This window comes from Varroa jacobsoni, unplaced genomic scaffold, assembly GCF_002532875.2.
Source record: "Varroa jacobsoni isolate VJ856 unplaced genomic scaffold, vjacob_1.0 scaffold_881, whole genome shotgun sequence".
In the NCBI taxonomy this organism is placed as follows: domain Eukaryota; kingdom Metazoa; phylum Arthropoda; class Arachnida; order Mesostigmata; family Varroidae; genus Varroa; species Varroa jacobsoni.
In genome coordinates this window covers 49687-71932 of record NW_019213783.1, presented here as the reverse complement: position 1 = coordinate 71932, position 22246 = coordinate 49687, and the positions used below count along the sequence as shown (strand labels likewise).

General features: G+C 44.5%; 1 long non-coding RNA gene across 1 annotated transcript; it reads left to right on the top strand.

Moving 5' to 3' along the window:
• The first annotated feature begins 15252 nt into the window (after window positions 1-15252).
• Window positions 15253-16027, top strand: LOC147752921 (uncharacterized). The gene is made up of 2 exons (XR_015312755.1): window positions 15253-15679; window positions 15880-16027. It is a non-coding gene; the product is annotated as an uncharacterized LOC147752921 (long non-coding RNA).
• The last annotated feature ends 6219 nt before the right edge of the window (window positions 16028-22246 follow it).

Genomic DNA, 22246 nt, shown 5'->3' with positions numbered 1-22246 from the left:
GGTTCAAACAGGTTCAAAGGGCCTGGCTTTCAACGCTTTCCTTGTATTTACGCTTGTGTCTACCTACCTGAAATGTCACCTACCGCATCCGGTAAAAATGGCGTCGACCAAACAACCGGAAGTGCACCATCGCGTTCACTTGTTCTAAGTTAAAGTGATGTTCCCCTGAGCCCTCCCTCAATTGAAACGAATCAGCTCGGAACGAACTTCATTACATCCGAAACAAGCTTGACCCCCCCCCCCCTCTAACGTAAGGTTTTCGTAGATTTTCTGTAGATTGTATTCATTTAAAGTCACAATATATTGCTCGATGCGATATTTTACGTAAAAATAAAAGTATATATTGGACTGTTTCCAAAATAAAAAAGACTTGCCTTTAAGAACACGTAGATTTTATTTTCTGTCTACAATTTCCGGTCTTGTCGGCGTTTGTTCGCGTGCTTCAAGCCTCTAATTCAGCGTACCTATTCTCCGTATTACGGTGAAGTCTTAGTAAAGTTTTATGTAGTACCAGTCACAAGAGAATAGTGGGCTACACGACTTTTGGGGGAACGACCTATTTGACTTGAGAACACGATGGCTTAGCAACGATCAAAAGAAAGTAGCACCTCGAAACTCCGCACTCAGAATTACTGCGGTAAAGGCAGCAGCGAGAATATCAACAACAACGAGTAACAGCAACACCATCGTCATATTCTGTGCACAGCATAGGTCTTGGGAAAGAGGTAGACAGTCATTTAGGAAAAATAGTCAGCATTTCTCCATTGGATCATGAACGACTTTGAAGCGAACAACCTCATGCAGGGAACAATATATATATCTGTAAAAAAGCCGCTAACAGCGAACTTCTGGCAATGGTAAGCAATCTAGGATCGCTATCTTTTCTTGTTGTTTCGTAAAATCGAGTCTATATACTCTAATGGATTCTTTTATCTATTTTTAGACGTAGCTAGAGCCTATGCGGATAGCCACTCCTGTGTTGTCTGCTAACAACTCGTTGTGAGTTTACTTCCATATCTGACGACTACAATGCGCGAATATTCAAGGATAACACAAAAACCTGTTGTTGTATTTTAATACAGTGCGCGAATGTTAGCAACGCATGCGCGAAAAACGTTGTCATCACGCCCATCTGTTAGTCTTCTTACCGTACGTCAAGGCTGCCACCATGCCGAAGAAATAGCATAGAGTGGAAAGAAACAGTAGATAAATGCATTTCCCTGTTGTTGTTTATGTGATCAATTTGACATATGAAACATGTTCTGCATGCTGTACGCTCTTACCAAAGGTAAAAACTAATTTTTTTAAATGGAGAAAATGCATTTTCGACACCTTTTGTGTTATGCCTTTCATCGAGGCCGAAAGGAGAACAGAAGAAGAAACGTTAGCCCTACGTACGGTGACGACGTTAGCTCTCAAGGGAAAGGTTAAGGTGGTTCGCCAAGTTTAAAAACGGTATTTGGGGCCTAGCGGGTGTCCTCCGCTTTCACTGACCGCTGATTCTATGACGATCATCTGAAAGCATTTTTGAAGTAAGACGATTGACGCATAACTCAGGAATTAGACGAAAAGATAGGCGGTTAAAATGATCAAGACCTACACAAAATAGTAACTGAAACATGAACCGTAGGTCAAAATGGCCCGAAACCCAGGATACAATCAAATTTTCATCTAAAAAAGGTTATTTTTTCTAAATTTTTCAACCTTCATGGAGGAGGATTTTTGCCGTGTTTGCTGGCAAAGGAAATGAAAAAAAAAAGGCACACTTGTCAGTTAAAAGGATCTCAAAACCTGACTGTGCAAATTCCTCAAGACCCAATCTGGATATTTCTGGCGAGAAATGAGTAAATAAATCGGTTGACAATTGGTAAATATCGGGAACAATGACGAGGAATATACAACATAATAACTTATTGTAACAAAAAGGTGGTGTTTTCATTCAGTAAAAAATTGCGAGAACTTTCTTTTCGACCTAATATTATTTTACAATGACTAAGTAAAAACAAGCCGTTCTAAATTTTAAAAAAACGTTTCGGGTTAATTTGTTTTACATTAATAACGAAGCGGTTACTGTTAAAATTGGCCTCAAGACCACAGTCCTACACAAAGTAGTAATTTTTTACGTAAATCCTACGCTAAACTCAACCTATAGTACGTGTATAAAATCAATTCGTAGTGACTCAATCAGGAAGGAACATAACTGTACATATGCCTAGCGAAGATCATTAACAACCTTGATTTGATTGAACGTTGAACTTTTCTACCATTGGTCCTGCGCACTTCCGGTCCTTGTCTAACTGTAAGCATTATTTAGCTCTACTTGTTTTGTTTGCCACTGGTACTACTCGTCGGTAATACGTTTAAGTTTCCACTTCTACCATACATCCAATGTCATCCACAGTCGGTCAACGCTTCGTACGCCTCGTTACTTCCTTCAGGTGCTGCAGCTCGTTGCCTAAAGCAATTTGATCCAACGGCAGGGCCGTGAACTCTTCTTTTGACTTAGATTTGGGATCTTGGCACACCTCCAAAGTCACAATTCTGTGCTGCCTAGAGCTTTCCCATATTGAAGCAACGCTACGGCGTTATCAGCTAACTAGCCACGTTCACCCAGAACTGGCTGGACATTCACAACTCGTCCTACTTACCTTGCATGAGGCACCCTCAGCTTTACTTTTAATTGGCCTGGAAAAAGCAAGAAGTTCCGACAGCTTGCCTAACTTTTAGCGCTCAGCGTTTGGAATCGCATTTAAGCATACGTTTCGTACGCTGCCAAACAGGTTTTAGCTTGCCATGTTACATTTATGAACCACATAGCAAAACTTCTGTAGCTCATACGAGTGGTCAAGACGTGGCCACTTGGTATGACAACAATAGAAGACCGATGCTAGAAGATATTAATAATAATTGTTGTTCATATAGAAGAATTACTATACCGCTTTTACCTGTGAGCTTGTAAGGTACGTAAACAAGACATGTGATCAATTATGAATTGTCAAGCCTTGTAGGAGGCTGGTGAAATGTCGGCTTTTCTAACTCGGCAGTATAGTGGCAGGCGTTGCGTATGACATCTTGATTTTACTAATGTGAGCATTGTAAGGTTATGGCAGACATTGCGCCATTGAAATTAGTTGCAATGCTTGCAGCTTTTCTTGTATTATTCTGGACAAATTCTTAGTATCTATAGCTTAGCGGGTAACCGTGTCGGCGTCATTTTTCAGTTAAATACTTGGGGACGGATTGGTTTGACACTTGTTATGAGACCATGCACGATTATATATATATATATATATATATATATATATATATATATAACATGATTTCGCCTGAAAAGGATACACACTTTACAGGTCCTCCCCAAGAACCGATCGATTAAGCGTACAAAATTGTAAAATTCTAGGATATATCTAACAAGCACCTTATATAGAAAACCGTTAGCATTTATATAACAACTAAAGACTGTCAACTATCTTTTGTCACGCACGTAAATTAGTTTGCATTTGATGCTTAGCAGTTTCACTACAATGAGCTCTTTTAGAACCCTTCTTGCTCCTGGGATAGCGTATAATGCCTGAATTTCAATATTCAGTACAACTTTTACTGACATATTGGATTCTTAATGAATTGTGAGCATTTCGATTGGTACTGACTGACTGACTGACTTAAAGAGTACAAATTATCTTTATATGACGATTTATACATTTAAATACACATTATTCTGCTCCCTTAGAACTGCAGACGAATGACTGCAATCTCAGACCAGAACAAACTTAAAAAGCTTTTCGAGAAAGTACTTCAACGAGTTCAGAATAGTCAAATGTGAATCCATTGAAAAGTAACTTATAGCTTCTAAATGTGCCGTAACGGATTCGTGTCTCGTAATAAGAAATGTAAGCCAGGAATGGAACTTCAAGAACTGTCGGACAAGGCGAGTACAGGACTCTTAGTTCGATAGTGTGTATGTGACTTATCGTCGTACCTATCGTGTTGTAGGACTTGTAAGTTGCTAGCGCTCCATTTTTTTGTCATTGTGCATGTTGGAATTTTAGCGTGTTTTGGCAGTATTGTCCCTTTCTGTTGTTAACACACCTTGGTCCATAGGACCATATGACCTATTGCGCTGAAGGTGCGCTGCTTGCGCCGTCGTTCTATACTGCAGGTGCAGTGCCGCAAAAGAGAACGGCTCAATACAAGAAATATCTCTCACATTTGGCATACAATACCCATACTCACCATCTGCTCGGAACAGGTCTGCGGATAGGTTTACCCGAGCACTCGCCAGTGAGGGTTACGGTCTTAGCCCCTTTCGCGTGGCACTCGCGACTCTGCATGCACGTTGACAGGTAAATTCTCGAATTGATACAAATACGCCGCAACGCTATTGCTGTCGTAGCAACTGTTTAACGAATTTGTCATCGGTGTTCACTGCTCCTGTTTTCTTCTGTTCGGCTGCCGTAAAACTGTAGAGAAAAGTTCGTTCCCGTGAGCTGGAACGCGAGCCTTAGGATATGCGGAGGGAAGAAGAGGGAAAATCAAGATAACAGAGATATTCGCCGATGCTGTTCCCTATTGCCTATACTCCTGTTCGCCCCAGCTTTCATATGGGGGCTCGTGCTTGCTACTGTTGTTGTTGACTGTGGGTCACTCCTAGAGAGGGACAGTTTCCCATAATGTTTCAAAGAAGAGAAACGTATGTAGGCATTCTGTCTGCACCTTTGTACCGGTGGCTTTCCTACTACTTATCGTGCATTTTATAATGTAAACATAGGTGCAATTCTTCGCCGGTAAAATATATTTATTAGTCCTAAAATCGATAAAAACAGACCGTAACTACTACGCTTAATTTGTAGTAAGAAAAGAGAAATTTATTATTTGTTTTTCATTTAGATACGCAAATAATAAATTGGAATATTCCTAAAAAAAAAAGGTAAGTAGAGCGATTGCTTTGTGCCAATGCATAGCACTATAGGTGTACATAACTCACTTAATTTGTATATACTGTACTTGCACTAAGCTGAAAGCTAGCAGATTAATTATTTTTAGCCATTTACACGATTATGTTGACGCTGATGTGAAGAAGAAGGTGTAAAAGGTATATATTTAATTCTCAGTAAGAACACAGTTATCAGGCGAGTACGAATAGACGGGGACGTTCGTATATAAGATCTCGCCATATTGAGCTTTCTTATATGTGGGTATAGAGATTGCACCTGGCCAGTGAAACAAAGCTGAACTAACTGTAATAAAGCTAGATCTTGTTTGAACTCGAATATGCACGGACATACTCGAGTACTCCGTATTGTGTGCGTGGTGCTACTTTATTGGGCCTTGAGTCATACGCATACGTTCCTTGTTCGGCTCGATGACAGCGGTCATCCTGTCTGGCGATGCGCCTTGAGAAAAATATCTGAGCTAGTGGCCAAGGAAAAGAAAATGGGGAAATACAGCCAGCGCTGCAATGACCATCCTTGCTGGCGCCGTACCATCGCTGTAGCAAGGTGCCATTGCTGCTACATTTGGCTCGCAGGAGTTTTTTCTGCTGTCTTCTTAGATTCGTGTGCCTGCCAAGAGACCCCCTTTACCTCATGAGGGTGGCAGACTCGCTGGTCTGATGCTCACCGTGAAATATATCTTCGTAATAACATCACCTTCTCTTCTTGTGTCCCGTACCATCTTCTACACTATACTTACACCGGATATATAGACGGGAGAACTGGTAGTCGCTACTGTGGACGATGGCCATAGAGCTCCACTACACATAGTCTTGCTGGCGGTATGGGACGCGTATCTCTGATTCAATATCTGTCCCTTCTTTATCTTCTCGCTCCGTTAAGAGTAGTCAGTCCTTGAGACTTGGCGTCTCTGAAATGCCTTCGCCATCCTACTCAAGGCGAGGAGTTACTTCAGTCCTGGTCTCGGCCACAACAAGCGGGGGCAAGCCGGGGATGGGAACGGATCTGCTGTCGATAGGAGCATGGACCACGGTTAGAAGTAGTTGCTGCGTTTTGCAGAGATGGCAGCATTTTTCCACCAGATAAATCGTCAGCCCGCAACCACATATGACACATGCTTGTTGATGGAGAGCAGATGGCCGTTGCATTTGCTCTTACTCTGTCGCGCTACGCCGCCCGTCGACACTCGAAATGGCGCATTTGTTTAAACAGCAGTTGAGCTATTTCGCAGTTGAAGTGATTTATCCGAAATATATTACAGATAGCTTATGCTATTTTTTTTCTAACTATGTAGGCTAATATTTTCAAAACTACCCGAAGTATGAAGATTACACATTAAACAGGAACGCAAAGATGAGAGGTTGGCGAGGAATTTCGTACTTTACTTGAAGGTACTGGCAGGTTCTGATGTAAGAATATGCATCATCTTTACGTTACGGTTCGAAACATGTTAAAACAAATGAATTGCACCCCATGATAGCGCAACATCTGAAGATAGCACCGTGACCAGTTCATCTTCTTTTAATCGAAGCGATTGCGAGGCGATCAAAGAGCCCGACTATGCATCGGTCGACCATTTTTTAAAAAATTAGTTTTTTCAATAGGAGAAGAATGAATATTGGACGATCCAAAATGGGCCCACGCAGTGCCCACTCGTTTTCCACTGATGGTACACTTATTTTCCTTATTGACTTTCATATGTGCATGACACCATCTAGCCAATTTCCCCGGTCTGATAGTGAGTAGCTTTGCCAGCGATCGCATCGATGACTGGCACCAAAGACAAAAGCTGCCATTGAAGCCGCTGCCAGTTGTTAGTGCTAAAAGATGCCCGCACCATGGCAGGAGCACGGCGAAGCTGCTAAACATAGTAGCGGCTTCGGCGTTCGCGGCTTCTGGCTCGTCCTCCTCCTCCCCTCTCACTCCTTCACTTCCGCTGCTCTCACCCAGCCTCTTCCTGGTTCGTCTTCTGGCCATAGCTAATAGTGAGGGTATTTGCAGCACTCCGGGTCGTTTCTCACTCTTTTTCGGCTCTCACGCACACACGCTCTAGCTACACGGACACACATACGGAACTTCTCTACCTCATTCTCGCCGTCCTGAGACAGACACGCTCCACTCCCCACTCCTTTTGCAAACCCGATGGCGGTGGCGGCGGCGGCGTGCCGTGCGCCGTTCACGTTTGAGCACTTCATCTTGGTTGGTCCTTACGTCTCTGGCTACGTTCAGAGATGGCAGCGGTGGCGGCAGCAGCAGTCGACGGTGGAGGAACGGATGGCCGTGGAACTGTGGGTCTCGTTCCCTTTTACTTCTTTTTTCCCTTTTGCGTGCTGCTTGAGGGCGTTTGAGGCTGACGCACGATCCGGACGTGTGGCCATAAGCTCCACCGTCATCCGGCTCTAGCTACGGCGGCAGTGGCACTCGGTCGTCCGATTTATGTTCTTTTCGACCGAAGTAAATCTTTTGTAATGGTCCCGCATCCCCGAGTCTGTGCATCCCCTTTTGGCGCTTAGCCCATACCGTTGCTGGAAGTCCGACCAGCAGCTAGCTAGTAGCCAGCCGCGCTTACGAGTAGCAGAGTCCCCCATCACTCTCGTTTTCTCCCGGAGTGTGGCTCCCGATGCGATCCCTCGTAGGACCCTCTGTCCTGCATTATGCTCCTTTAACGCTTCCTCTACCCTGCCGCTCCCATATCCCCTTTTTTGGCAGTCAACCTCATCGTGGTTGTCGGCGTCGTCTTAGTCATCCATTGCTCAGCTTCATTGCGGACTCACAACATTCTGTGGACTTCATCTAGCATTATAGGGGTTAACGTAGCTAGATTACGATTAATGGTCGTCAAGTGTACTATCATGAATGACTAACCTTTTTTTTTTTTTGATTTTGTAATAAGCCACGGAATGTAGTAATGCAGCGGACTGCAAACCTGTTTTATTTTTCAATTATATTTAGAGCTTGATCGTCGAACCACAACCTGTGATTAAAGGAATAATACATAAAGAAATCGTCTTCGTCATATAGGGCTACTGCATCTACAATAATCTAGTCTGATTGAATCCTTGTTATCCACGAAAATGTCTAACTGAAGAGCAGTCTGTGAGGAAATTATATCTACTATTCAATACTTTAGCGATGTGCCATAGCGTACCCTGTGGACAAATCACTCCTAGTTCAGTAGGATTATAATGGTACGTGTGTACCATCTCTGTTCCTTTCTTCACTCATCAGCGGTATTGTTTTTACTTCTTTTTCTCGCCTACTTGTTTTCCTTCCTAATGCAGAGTTCGCCATTTGCTATCAGAATAGTTTTTGCATATATGTGCGTGGCTGGATGGAGCAACCGACCCACGGTCACTCACTCAGTCACATATTCAGTCTGACTAAAGGTTTTGAACCTAGCGTAACAGCCAGGAAGAACTGTGCAGAACTACGGCAGGCAGGTTGCCCGTATCTACGCTTGGCCTGACTTACTGCAATGTGAGGGCTCTTTTTGTACCTCAGAATACGTAACGTACGATACAAGCACTGACGTCGCACGGCTGGCCCACAGTGAACGCAGGAAGAAAACGAAAAGAGTTCAGATCGACCTGGTGGCCAAAAAGTCGACAGACGACGGACGACGAAACGCGACCACATATCCTCACGTACACATACGCGAGCGCCACACAGGCCAGATAAGAAAGCGTGAGAACTGTGGAAAGACATAGAGTGGAGAATGTCCGGCAATGCCCCGAAAGCAATACTGTTTTCGACCACTATTTTTACTCCTACTGCTAACACCACATTACGCTAGCACTGCAGCAGGCCCGCTCCATTGTAGCGGTCGCTAGCAATGCTCCTTCCTCCTGCCAGAGCGACTGATTCATGGCCGCTTTAAACTGTGACAAATGTACACTTTTCGAGAAGACCACCCAGTCCGACTTAGCCCGTCCGAGGTTTCTGTCCTCCTCGTTCTCCCCTTCTTTGCCAACGTACGCCTTAAGCAGCCACTCAGTAAACGAGCGTTCACGGGCCTATCGCCTGATTCCTCCATCTGCTTCCAACTTACGTAATAGGTACATACTTTTTTGGATTCCTTCAGAAAGAGGAACTGGAGCTATAGTTCAGGTAATCGCAGCGGCAATACGTTGTTGTTCTCTTTCTCTTACTATCGCACAAAGACACAAAGAGTTTACCACTCACTGCCACACTGACCAAGTGTCAAACCATCTGGACTGAGCGTGTTCTGGTTGATCAACGTTGCTCCAAACAGCCAATGGCGATAACAGAAACACGAACTCCAAATCAACAACAAACATTTTTGTGTTTTTTGTTCCTTTTTAAGTCCTATGAGCTGCAATGTCAACGGTACTTAGTAAAGACGTTAGCCACTCGCTACTGTGATATCCCATATCATTGTCAACATCAACTTTCACCAAAAACCCTATTTCGACAATGTCGAATGTATGCAAGCCTCTCACTGCTTTCTAGAAATAGATAATTCTACAAATAATCATTACTAGATAGATAGTCAAATTGTAGTAATTATTGAACGAGTATTCAGCCATTTAGCTCTTTTTTAAAAAATCCTATTGTAGTTAAGTTCGTCTGTGGTATTAGAGAAATTGCGCAGTATCTTGAGCTTACCCATACAGAATTTTTTTTGTCGCGGTTGGGTAGTGTTCAAAAGATAATGTTAGAATGTAACAATAACTACATGATCTAAAATTTTTCAAGGTTTGCTTTCGGTATTACCAATAAATGTTACTGCAACGGTACTTGACTTCTTTTATCCCTTGTGTTTTGCATCCGCTACTTTAGCCGTCAGACATTATGTCAGTGATACTTAGTTTGCTCGGACGTAACGGTTAGCTTATAATTTACCGGCAAAATTACTGAGTGTTAGCTGAATAATAAGCGTTGGTTTTAGGTCAGTATCTGACCCGCTTTGTTATCTTGGGGGCTAAGCCTTTAAAACGTTCTTTATGTTAGTATAGGTCTTGTACAAGGCACAACATATGCATAACCTATTCACACACAAGAAAGCAGAGTATCACTTTGATGAGAAATACTATTCGTTCCTTTTGTAGTCAACTGCATTCAGTAATATTCTTCGGTTCGCTTATCCATCGGCAAGTTTTGCAGTGCCAGCATACAAAACGCTAGCGGGACCCTGGCAAACTAGGATGTCATATTCGGAAAATAGAAGGTTGATCAATTTCCTGCAACAGCAGTCGTGTTTCGCTTCCGTCGTCAGCTATGGTTTAGCGAAAGTGATTTCTCATCGTCAGGCATTAAGCGAGCGCCCTGTCTCGAACTATTTGCCATTGAGTCGGGAACACGTGCTCCCTGCTTCGGGCCCCCTTCACAGATCCCGGTCCCCTCCCATCAGAATCTCATCCCCGATCCCTTTCCCGGTTCCTTCGCTGTCTTCGTGTCTCGTGTGTCGTGAAAAAAAAAACTCGACGCCTGTGACAGACTCGCTTTTGTCTTTTCATCGGGCAGCGTTATGCTCTGCTCACTCTTCGTTCAGCCTTGGCCCCTGTCTTCGTCTTTTTCGGTTTTGCTTAGTCGACGCCCTGCAAACCCGATTTGTTACGATGATCGCTTTCTAGCCGATCGTTCCTCTCGGTGTCTCTGCCAGGTGTGCCAGTGCTGGGGTAAGCCAAAGCAACCCTCTCCGATCGGAGCGCTCCTCAAAGTCCAGCAAACGGTCGACGCCGATGAGTCTTTCCAAAACTGTGCTAACCCCGCACCGCGACGTCGCCCAGTGCTTTAAAATGGTGGGCGACGTGAGATTCAGAGCAGGCGTTCTAGTTGGCCCTGTCTTTTGTTCGCATCGTGCCAGCGCTAGATCGTGAGCGAAAGCAGTTTTGGAGCACCAATATGGGCACAGATGAAGTGACAACCGGGTTTTTGAGGGGGGAGGCGCTAGTGGGGGCCCCCTATCGAAGAAACAGCGCCAACTCTCAAAGGTCTTTTACGAAGGAAAAAGAAGCTTCATGCATCGCGCGAGGATTCTCGCGACAGCCCAGACGGGCGACTGTATGTTTACCCTTCAAAAAATAATCACTTTCTTTCCCGTCGTGGCTGTATTCTTCTCTTCCCCTTCGTCCTTAGCTTTTTTCCTTTGATGTCTCTCCTTCTCTCTCTTGTATTTTTTCCATGGTTGTCCGTATGATCGTAGTTGAAGCATACGCCTGCGTCGCTTGTCTGATGATCGTTGCACCGGTCGCTCTTTTGCTGCAGTTGCCTTCGCGCTACCGTGCGCGCCTGTCTCATGCCCAGCAGAAACAAGCAACAGCAATGAAAGCAGTACTACCAGTAGTGGCAACGGCATGGCTTCCTTATGCCACCTTTACCAGCTTCTCCATCTCGTTGTTGCTTTAGCCTTGTTCTTGTTTTTCCCTGTCTTCTACTCTCCGTTTCAAGCCGTCCCGTCTTTACCCGTTCGAGATAAAAACACCAAGCGTCTCTCCGAGCCTTTCCTCTCACTAGCGTCTCTTACGTACAGCCTGTGCCCCTTCTTTTGCCAGCCTCAGGCTTCTAGACCCCACGAAAAATGCATGCAAGGCGCCGTGCCATCATGCACCTGGTTGTCCTTTCGTCCCGAGGAGCGGAAAATACATCCAGCCCGCCGACACCTCGCAGTCAGTCAGGCAGCAGCCACCGACTGCCATCGCTTTTCCTAATATAAGCCGAGTCCATTCGGGGTCGCCTACCTAAGTTACTAGCTCGCGTGTTGCAGGACAGACGAGCGCCTGGGGTGGCAGTACATTATACAGTGCTGTTACCTACTGCAAAGTCGGTGCATGCGAGCGTTCAGTTAGGCTAGTCGGCACCGTGAGCAGGGGGATGATTGGGGAATGAAGGCAGGGAGTGGTGAAATCGGAGGAGTGGCACTACAAACCGATGTCTACCCGCATCGAAGTTTTGTGGATCGGTTTCTACACATGCCCATTCCTGACCGTATTCATTGACATCAGCGGAGACAACACCGGCGTGCTTTCACAGATCCACGCCAGACGTTGTGGCGTTGATGTCACACTACCCGCCCACATCGGATGGAACAACAGAACAGAAAAGCTAAAGCAAAGCGAACAGAGGCAAGGGGCAAGCGGCAACAAGAACGAGGGAAAGAAGAAGCCAGTTGCACCGGAAACATAGCCGGAAACCAAGTCAATCGCGGATTGGCACCAGTACTCACGCCCGCATACCCTATCGGCTACTGGACTCGGCAACAGAACCTCATGTATAAGACGAGGTCCTACACATCGCTGCCTCTGTACGATGCCGATCTCATTGCCTCATTTGCAATGCACCACAACCGGGTAGCGACTACCTCCATCTAACTACAGCGAGAAAACTCAACACGAGCTCCAAAGTCTATCTGTACACGATTGCACAGTATCGTACTGCCCACAGGTTTTCTTTATAGTGGGATTACAATATTTCTGTCGACATCCGTAAACGTTGTTTCAGCATTCCGTAATAATAGTATATCTGAAATTGAACGTTGCCACTGTACCAATATGCTTCTTTTCATTAGAAGTAAATGTACCAAAAGATGCCAACAGTCGAATGCAAAGCCGCGTGGAAACGGGCAGTTACGAGGAATGCCTTCAATGGGGGGCAAACGATGCGGGTTAGGATGAAGAACTTAGGGGGTGTGCAGGGCGAGTGCAAGTGGCGTGTCAAGCACAGCCGGTCGCCATCTATTTTTGAGAAAATAAGAAGCCAGCAGCCATTTTAGTGCTTAATACTGTGAGTCAAAAAAGGTCCCCGTACAGAGGCCGATTTTACCTCGTCTTTGGCTTAGGCGCCCTGCTGGGCTGAACAAGGCTTGATACATCAGCAAGACGAAAAAGAAGCAGCATAGGCAGCTCATCATCAGGCAGCCTGTTAACTTCTACGGATAAGAGAGGTATTCCAAATCTGGCAAGTTGTTTGCCTCGTTTGGACGAGGTAAAACTTTCAAGAACTTTCAAGGTAGTCAATCCCTATGGCGCTCCGTTTATCGAGTCAGCAGGTTTAAGAAGATCCAAGACATAATAGAAGTGAGTACCATCTTTTTAAGATATGTATGCGATAATTAAAAAAAAACTTGGCGACTCTTCTGTTCTCTCAATAAATGTCCTAATGTATACGCAAGGTAAATAAAAACACGGACTTTCATTACATGTCTGTCCGTAAGCCGGGTCTGTGGTTTACGCCATATCTATATATTAATAAATTGAAGCAAGTATTTGATGACGTCATTATACGTTTAAGAGAATGACATATTCGCGCGAGGATAGTGCAGTGATTATGTGACGGCTTGCTACTATGCTGGACAGAATTCTAAATTATATATTCTTAAAAATGAAAGAACTTCTAATGATTTAAAAATGTAAAATAAACTACTCGGGATGTGCTAGGTACTTGCCAAAAAATTATTCTTGGTATACCTTAAATCAAATAAATTGCAAGCCCACTTGATTTTTTTTCTTTGGTGAAGCAATCTTATAGCAAATAATGTTTAATATCTTTAAATATACCTTTCCTTACTAAACCGAAGATCCTGTTCATTTACTCTTCGATTAAAAGGGATTTAAAATTTAGTTAACTTAATAGGCAATTTAAGATACTGTAAGAAGCTTACACATGCTAAAAATATTTGTGTTTTTCTAGAAAACGTTTAAATCCGGACTTTTAGGTTGTTCTTTGAATCTAAAATCTTGCGACCTTCGATTTGCTCTTAGGACAATACCAAGATCGAAATGATGAGGTCAAACAGGACCACTGTTCAATAATTATAATATTGTGTCGTTTTAATCGTGTCATTAAAACATACACAGTTCCCCTCCCAAAAAGAATAAGGCAATTTACCTATAACACACAAAATCAATAGGCAGATTCTCATTGTAAATTAAGGAATGAGAGAAGTAACCTTTTTTGGTTATATACACGACTAGGCCCGGTGAGCCTGTTTGTCAAATGCAGATTTACGGTTACATTTGTTCTCCCTAAAACGATGGGTTAGAAGCTTTCCATTTTTAGTTTAGTCATTTTTCCAACATAACCAGTCAATAGTGCCTAGACGCGCAGGATACTGAGATATTCCGAACGAGCGTCTAAAACACTTTCTAATCTCGGACAGCCCTTTCACAGCAGGACAAATAGAAGGACAGAAGAGAGCAACGGCAGCATACAGAGCAGTCCTTTGAATCAGCCCGCCAACTTTACGATATGTTGATACGAATGAATAGATGTAATCGCATATCGGATCAACTCATACGAAATAATTAGCTTAGTAAAAGAAGAACTTTGAAGTATTCAGCTTAACAAACCTCGCCCAGATTCACGAATGTAGTTTAAGTAGCTAAAGACTCATCTTTACTATATGTTCAAGACTGGATCAAAGCCGTACTACGGACCCTAGTTGAACTAAAATCCCTTCAAGTGCCCGGCAAGGGGCTGTGGTTGAGCCCGTTACAGGGGACGATGGTTGTTGACAGCTCTACCTGCGTTTTGACATCTGCCCCGCGCTTCCTTTTGAAATCCCACTGGCAACCAGACTGGATTGTTTTACTGTTACTGACCCTTCCTTCGCTTTGCAGGCCTCTTCATTGATTTTTGCTGCTGCTTACTGATAACGTTGCAGTGGGGTGCTGGCACGAGTATTTCTAGATCGGTTGCAGTAATGCAACTAGGGGTCGGAGATTGGACTATCTATCCCTCGTCCGCAGATGCCAGTCGCAGCCATTTTGGCTTCAGGTCTTCTGGGTCGTCGCTCCGCCACTATCTGGGGACACTCATTCTTCTGGGGGACGCCGAACGGGCGTACCCGACACTGTCTTTCTTCGTTCTTTTTCTGTTGCTAAACAACAACAACACCACATCGTTTCTATCGACTAAGAGCTTGGGCCCGACTCTTTTTTGTGGAAGACAAAGATTGCCCAGTATACAAACGATTGTCCCGTGCTTGGTGAGACAGCTTAGTTCAGTTTGGTAGAACCATTTGCGCATCGGACAAACTGCTTTCGAACCAATTTGATTGTGCCCCCAGGCGAACTCTGCTGCAGTAATTGTAGCTCTCGTGGGACCGCGTTGTTACCTTAATACATGTCAAGTTATGCCCACATAAAACTGGATGAGCCGGCAAATCACTACACTTTGGAGGTGGTGCATGCCTCGTTTAAACCTGTGAAAACTAGGCACACAGTGCATTGTTGTTACATATGTCAAAATACAGCATTATCACTCACAGATAATAACAATGATAATCCTACTCGATTTAAGGCGGACTTATTTTTGAAACTATAGAGTTATAAAGGCCAGTAAAGTTATAGCGCCTAGATAACGAATCTACTAGGCCTTACCTAAATAACAAGTGGTGTCGAAGGGTTTCACATTGTATGTTATATTTTCACGGCTCTGATCAGCAAACGTCTCTATTGTAGGCATTCGATAGCCAGCCCCGGTAAGGCCTATGTTTTTAGAATCGACCCATGCTGACAGAATTTACTGGAACTATGTATTGCGAAAGAATTAGTCCGTTTTGCTGACCTGGATTCGTTCTCAAGTCAAATAAGTGTGAAGAACAACATCTGCCCACTTCAACCACTGTTTTCACCTGATCCGATATGACAGCAAGTTTATCTACCGAATTATAAACGACAGCTGCACAGACCTGATACAGAAGTTATAAATTCGGTGACTCTTCCCTCAGCGCTCCCACATCTATGGCAGTTCCTCGTATCCTTGATGTTAGTTTTGACGAAATATGAGCGGACTTTGCATTTCTATAGTTTTTCCTGTCTTCCTTGAATGTTGTGCATTGTGGCCATTTTCTTGGTGAGAACCGGCACAACTTCAATTTTTATCTTGACTCTGTTGGTGGCCAAACGGGTTGTTTACAACCTGTGGACTTATCTTCTTTCTAATCTCGACGTCTTTCTTTATCCAGATGTCTTTTGGTCTTCATCGTACGCCCGCAGTTCGCAAAACAACAGTGATGGGGTCACGGAGCTCGCCAGTCGCCTTTAGATTAGTCGACATGCACGCACGAACGAATCAAGCACATGAGTAAAAAAGCAAAGGCTTGTCTCTTACCATCCTCGGATTTTTCGATATCCGTATTGCTTTCATTGTTATTTTGCCACATTTCTTTCCTTATTTTCCTCTCTATTGCACATAGTTCGATTCCCTGTCCTCTGCCGTTTCATTGGGCGCTTAATAAGAAGGTGAGCTAATCTGCCAGCCAGCCAGCCAGCCAACCCCAATACAACGAAATACAAAGGGGCGACGTGGGGTCATCCTCTATGTAAATGAAATTAGTGATTGCCTTGGTGGTACGGTACTTACGAGTCTGCTTCTGCAGTCGCCTCCGCTCAGTTGTAAAGGCAGCTCTACTCATAGGGCACGAAGAGAATGGAACGCAATGGAAGCAACGGTGCAATTGTTAGCAGCTGAAACAACGATATGATACGCACGGACGTGCGATCGTGCGATGTCCGCAGAGGCTGGATTGTATCTAATTTGCTCCATTTTTTGTCTGTTGTCCTTTATGGGATACACGCGTTGCCTCAGCATTTGAAGCCGTGGTTATCCAAACGAGAGCTTTCGTATTATACCCATGAGCTCGAGAACATTTAACCACCCCGGTAGGAGGGAGGTATCGCCAAAGGCAAAAGAGCTCCTAGCTTTGGACGCAGCCGACGCAACGAGTGAGAATGGAGACGCCAGCACCCAATCGTTCGCAGGTATAAACATGAGATATTTATTCTGTTTACTCAGAAATATCATTAGCCACCGTCAGGAGGACGCTAGAGGAAAGCTTGGAGAGAAAATATGTGAAGTCAGAGTAGGACGACTTCATCCGACAGCAACAGCTAAAGAGAGAAAAGGGTCTCAGCTCATTCAACCCTCTCGGGCTCATTTAGCTGTGGACGGGAAAAACTCCGGCTTCTATGTTGAGCTGTCTTTGCATCGCATTGGTGCAGCAGTAGCTACTGTGACGCTGCTCATGCGGCGGCGGCCGTGGCGACGCTGCTGCTGCCGCTAGAGATAGTGACACTCGGTGGGTATTTTGGGTGCAACTGAAATTATGTACCTCCGTGCGTGTTTGTGTTAAGGCAGTTTACGTATGCCAGGGTCGTCATTTGTTTGTAGGACTTCGCTAGCCGAGAGGCGAGAAAAGAAGTCGGCGCAAGATCAACAGCCGCATGAGGAGGCCATTATGCAGTTCAAATACTTCTCCAGACTCACTGTCCAATGTATTTTGGTGGGCGTGCACGCACACCATGGAACCGAGTCGGTGATGTTGTCGGTGATTCTGCAGTTGCGCGGAACGGCGAGTTGTCAAACGTTGGAAGCTGAACGTGTACTGCACCGCCGTCGACGGCAGCTAATTTCTCTCGTTCTCTCGTCCACTTGAACCTCTCTGCCGAGTCTGCCTCTAATGAAGAAGTAGTCACGTTCGACTTTACGCGGCAGCCCAGCCAAGTTGGTCGCCGCTAACGCTCGCGTTCTCGCCTTTTCTCCCCATCTTTCTCCGGCTGCTGCTGCTGCTGCTGCTGCTGCTGCTGCTGCAGTAAGAGATACCGATAACAACACCAGCAACATACCGTTCACAAAAAATGTCCTGTACATAGGTAACACAACGGCGGCAATAGCAGTTGTGGCGAGAAACGTGTCGCCGACAGTTTTATCTAATCGCGGCCGGAACCATGCAAATATAAATTGTCCGAATTAAGGATTAAGCTGAGCTGAGAAATTAAGCCTTTGCGCTGTAGATTGCTTTTAGCTGCAGAAGATCCTCGAAGTGTTCTGCAGTGTTACTTCACTAATGAAGTAGGACACATCGCGGCAATGGGAGCATGCTGGTGCGTCCTTCGTTAACTGAACACACACACTAGCTCTGTATTTTTGTATAGAACAAGCCTTAGTAGTTTGATTTCTTTGTCAATCATATCTAGAATTTGAACAAACGGCGATTTTAGATCCTACGAATCATTCCAAGCTTCATCTAGATATAGATTACCAACCAAAATTAATAAGAAAACGGATTTGAACAAGCACAAAAAGCGACTGATGTCAGCCATCATCACTCACGTTTTTCTATCCTTGCCATTCTCACAAGCCATCTGTGTCTAGAGCTGACTTATAATTGCCAAAAATATCAATGTTAGATTAATTAACTCGTCACATCTTTCATTCCAAATTGAGATTGCTCCACTACGACTTGTGTAGACGACGAGATTTATCTAAACGTGCTTCGTTCTGTGAGCAGCAGGAGCGGTATAGATAATATCGCAATGAAAAGAATGGGAAGGTCGTCTTTTCGCGTCGAGTCAGCTGGGGCGTCTTGTATGGGTTAAACTTTTCGTGTTCTAACAAAAAACAGCTGTTTCCGCTGACGGATGCGGATTGCAAGCGCGACTTGTCCCTACAAATTCTTCTTTTTAAGTTCGCCTGCGATACCCGGCATGAGTTTCGGAGGCCATGGCGATCTATCCTTTCACTGTATGAATTATGTCCCGGTGCGAACCTGACCCGTCTAGGGACGATGTATGCAATCGGCGGTGTTGCATCCCAGTGGCTTGCGACCTCAAGGGATTACCACGGACACGGTAAATACCATTCATAGATGACGACGATCTGCAGTGACAGCTGTCGCCGGACATGGGGCTATGCATCAGTTAGTGATGAAGCGGTTTGGGATCGTAATTCCCCGCCGTGACAAGCTTTCCTTTTAGAATTTATCGTAACAAATTTTTGGCTTTAAACAAAGCTTAAGTCGTTGCTTCTGACCTTCTATATCACAAATCTTCACATAGTAAACTATGAGCGTTAGGCTAAGTTTTCTTCGAGGCGCGCTCATGGTCACTTTAAAAAATTACATGTGTAGCCTCGACTCGTGTATTTGCTGAAGATAAAATTAGCAGCAAAAAAAATCACCTTACGATTATTCGTAACGTTGTTTGGTATAATCCCATGACAGAGTCGTACAGGATTCAACTTACTACTAAGGTTGTGCGACTAGGTATTATTAACCTAATATTGTCTACATCATATAGCTTGACTTGTTTGGTATTCGGATGAGCCCAGCAAAGGATTAACGTTTTTCATTAAAATACCTTTCGAGGCGAGGGCACGAAATAGGGCTAAGGTCAGTTAACAGGTACTAACTATTCACTCATTGGTCATTCTTAGTTGTTAAGAAATCATCAAGTATTGTGACCTCTTTGAGCCCTACAAAAAATTCACAAATCGATCAAGTCTACTAATATGATAAGAGTAGTAACATGACCAGCTACTAAAAAGAGCTCATTTGCGAGGCCGTTAAAACAGTTATGAGTAAACAGGTACGTGGTTAATGCTTGACCTCTGGTACCTGATCTCACGACCCGTAGGATGTTCCCTTAGCTGCCACTCACGCTTCCACTGTGCGTCTGATGGACCAACCCTTCACCGAATTTAACATTGAGTAGTGTTCGAAAAGAAACATACAGAATTAGTAAGATGATGTGAAAATAATTTTAATGAGAAAAGTCAGCGTAATTAAAGACGACTTCCTCACACTCGATTGGAGTCTGTTGCAAAACATTGTTACTCGGTGCAGTACCGTCGAAGTCGATTGGCGGCACTGAGCCGTTTCACGAGGTAGGAAATTCAACAGATTGATCTTTCTTGTCTTTGATTTATTTTCTGCTTCCGTTTCATCCCCTTCTGGCACAGATACAAGAGGGGATAGCAAAAGTTAATGTAAGGCAAAATATTGTCTGTTAACTGCAAGCGCTTTCTCAGGCAGAACCTGTTGCACTTTTGACTTTTCTAACCATCGCTTCTTCATCAATTTGGTTATTACAAATATTATCAAAAATTAGCTCTAGCAGACTCCCACATACCTTTCTTACGCCGACACCCTTCGTAGCCTCGCGGACCCGCAACTCTTGAGCAAGCTGAAGGCCTCTCAAGGGTGGGAGCTCTCATTAGCGGAAAAACAAGCGCCGCTGCCACTGGGCCGTAGGGGGGAGCTGCGCTAACCGGCATGGTGGACCACCGCCGCCGCGATAGGTGGTCCTCATTTGACCATTTGTCTTGGTTTGCACCAAACTGAAGCGGAACGGACCGCTGTCGATGGACTGCGAGCGAACGGCCACAAGACCAAAATCCTCAGCAAACGTCCATCTTTCAGATTCAATACCAAGAGGATCACGAAAAAGAGGAAAGACATGACTTCGATTTGGATCAATGACGTACGGCCGCTGGGCCTGTGAAAAGGAACTATCTTGAAACGGATGCGACACAGATAACTTCCCTTTGAGCACCATGAGCAGTTGAGCGTAAGTGGCAGACACGGAATCAATGATCCTATTGATATTCTTTGAGTAGAGGAAAATATTACCAGAAAAAAACCGCTTTGATTAATAATAAGTATTTTGATACTAGACGTGCATATAATAGCCAACTTTGAATTTCATCATCAGGCTATTAAAAAGAAAAAACAATTGAGCTTTCTGCGGATGTTTACGTCGTTCATTATTGAGTACTGAGTTTTCTTAAAACAATGAGCTCAGTTGCGGATTTTTATAACGTATTTTTACGGATTAGCATAATGAGGACAAGTTGGACCTAAAAATATATAATCCTTTGGAACTGTTTCATTGGGGCAAAATTGTTTTTCACATATTAACGTTTATAAATTTGTTAGAAGGCTAAACAAGATACCTACACGTACACACCCACGTGAAGCGTAATATGATGGGATTAATAAATTTATGCAATCTCACGATGCCGGCCAAACTTGAATGACAAAAAGGAACGAAGTAAACGGTTATTGCAGTTTCGATTGAAATGTAAATGCACGTTGTTGGTACCCCACAACTACTGGAAATACGTTCTTATGTCATATACACGTCAAAGGGACATATTTCAGTATTGCGACATTTATTAGTATTATTATGTAATGCTCATCATTACTGCTTAAACTCGACGATCATCTGTCGTGCAAGTCCCATCCTATACCTTCCCTAAAAAAGCACACCGAATATCTTCCATCGTCTCCTTCAAACCTTTTACCGTCATGACAGGTAAAAAAAAGAAACAGAAAAAAAAAAAAAGAAGAGATTTTCTCTACATTAAGGCGCTTTCCATAAAAATCTCGAAACTATAGAAACCATAAAGGTGGACCGATGGGACATGTCAGCATTTTTCATCGTCCCGATTTCGCAATTAACGATGTGTTCAGATCCCCTTTCCCAAGTCACATCCGTAATTTCTACCATTCCTTCTTGAACAGATAGAACTAATGCGAACACTGGACACACGAACTGAAATGGCAGATGGGGGCAAGGCGATCGGATAGCATGGCGTTGACGGGCGTACGGGGCAGGTTACGAGGCATTTGGATGTAGGGACTTTAAAGTTGTTGAAAGAGGGTCGCAAGTCGGTATGACAGGGTTTTCCGTTCGCCTGTGAGGGCACCGACGGGAAGTTGGAGCAGTCATTCGTAGTTGAAGGAAAACAGACGACGACGACGTCGTCGTCGTCGTGGACGATACTTACGACAAGTCAGAAGTCGGTCGGCTGGTGAGAGCTAAAGATGGCCGGCCAGTCCAGTCCAATCGGTCTCCCGATGAGGCGCACGGCTACTGTCACCACGTGTTTTGACATCCCGCAGCCTCGACGGACCGTCGGAGCGCGACACGATGGCGGCTGTTCTCTTCTGTTCTTCATCCTCTTCTCTGGCGCCTGCCCCTGACCCCTCCCCCTTCTCCGGTCTTCCCTCCTGCGCGTCCGCCTCAAGGGGAAAGGCGGAAATGTGTATGTCTTTGGAGTTCAGAGCTAAGGATAAGGAGGACAGGAGTTCGAAGAAAGACGCCCTGTTGGCAATGGTGAAAGCAGCAGTGGCGAAGATGACGGCGGTGCCGAAAAACCCGACAGCTCCACGATGATGACTGCTGCTGCTCGGCTCTTTGGCTTCGCGTGCATAGTCTAGACAGCAGTAGCAGCAGTGAGCAAGAGGGGTAGCGACAACAAGAACGGAGGGAATGGGACAAAATAGGGGCAAGTTGTGAGCAAAGAAAGACAGGAACAGCCGAGCGAGGAGGAGCAGCAGCAAGGATGACAGCACTGGGTCGAGCCATGGAAAGTATGAATATATTTCTTTCTTTTTACAACTCTCCCACACTACTCTGTAGTCCCTCATACAGCAGTGACTAGGTCCAACTGAACTGTCTGACTGCCGTTCGTGTGGCTGAGACCACCCATTGAACGGACGATGGCGATGCCCAATGTCCTCATACTAGCCGTCGTTCCGACTCCCGTTT